Consider the following 1,541-nt stretch of genomic DNA (forward strand, 5'->3'; position numbering starts at 1 on the left):
CTGCATGTCTACATACCATATAGCTTAGAATATATCACCTGTAATGCACTGTTGTTGTCAGAGATGTGGTTGTCTGAGGAGATTATGATCTTGCTTCCTTAATCAGGTTCTAAGTAACACTGCTGCTTCCTCTGGAATAGTAGTCTTTTCTCAGTAGTCCAATTCATTAAAATTAATGCCCCTAAGTGTTTGGCTTTTTAAAAAACATGTATGTAACATACAATCTAGAATAGTGGCTAATTTTTTATGTCTTGGTGAATATCTTTTACACCTCAATTTTTTTTCCCTACTGAGGCTACTGGAGAGTAGAACAGACCACTTCATATTCCTGGCAGTGTTATTTAAACACTGTGGTTTTATTATTTCTTGTCATATTGTTCAATCCACTAAATTTCCTTAATATCACATTGGGACTACTCAGAGCATAGTCTTACCGATGCAGAATTCTACCCAGCAGTAGAATCAGTTGTGCATTTGGGGCTGTCTAAAAAGGGCATAGCAACTATGTAAAAGCAATTTGAGGGGGGTTAAAATGATATTTTAGTTCAAATGTACAAGCAGCCTTCACTAAAATAATTAGAAGGTATTTTTAGATCATTCCAACTCCTTTGTTGGCATTTTTGCTTTGTGGTGGCATTTTATTTTAAATTACGTTTCTTAAATGGGACAGGGGAAATCACATAACTTCCCAAGGCAAATTAAAGTGTAATTTAGGATTGCATAAGATGTTCTAGGTTGAAACAAAACAGTGTCATTACTCTTGATTCCCTTACATGAACAACTCTTCCTTGTAGAAAACTGACAAATGCCCAGGGTCCTACTAAACTTGAGCCAGTGCAATAACACCTAAGAGATAAGAACTTGTAAGATGAGGATTAAGGAATGGCCAGCTTGGCACATACATTTGTATTTCTGTTTAAATTTGATTTGGCACTGTCAACACTTTCTGGCTAAATTGTCTTTGAATCAAATTAGCTTAAATTAAACTTGAAACTACTGCTTGAATCTGTTTTGACAAGAAGTGTGGGCTGAACCTCACACAGCATCCACCTTCAAGAGCAGATGTTGAGAAGTAAATAAAATGGAAATGGAGACAAAAAGACAGAAAATCAAAAGGTGAAGGACAAGAAACAAAGAAATTAAATAAAAGCTACTACTATAGAAATGAAGAAAAAAAAAAAAAAGAGTAGCTGAAGGGGGACCGAAATGGACAAACACTAGGACAGTGTATGTTTAAGGAAGAGATGCAGGACCAAAATAATTAGGGCCAAACCTATCTGTCAAAGATGAAAATGCCATTCTAAGCATCCAGAAACTGCAAAACTGTCACATGGAAGAATTAACTGTAGTCCGTGTGTAAAAATAAAGGCAAACGCAGGGGGAATCTTGGTGGGAGAACACTGCCTGACTCCCCAGACCAACTGTCCCTCGGCCTGACAGCCAAGCCCTGAGCCCCAGGGGAACCAAGCAGGGCCCACCTGCTCACGGAGGAAGTGTGAGGCCACATCCAGGGCCCCCAGACCTGCCTCTGGGGCTCCTCC

Source organism: Chaetura pelagica, unplaced genomic scaffold (assembly GCF_000747805.2).
Source record: "Chaetura pelagica isolate M959 unplaced genomic scaffold, ChaPel_1.0 scaffold244, whole genome shotgun sequence".
Taxonomy (NCBI): domain Eukaryota; kingdom Metazoa; phylum Chordata; class Aves; order Apodiformes; family Apodidae; genus Chaetura; species Chaetura pelagica.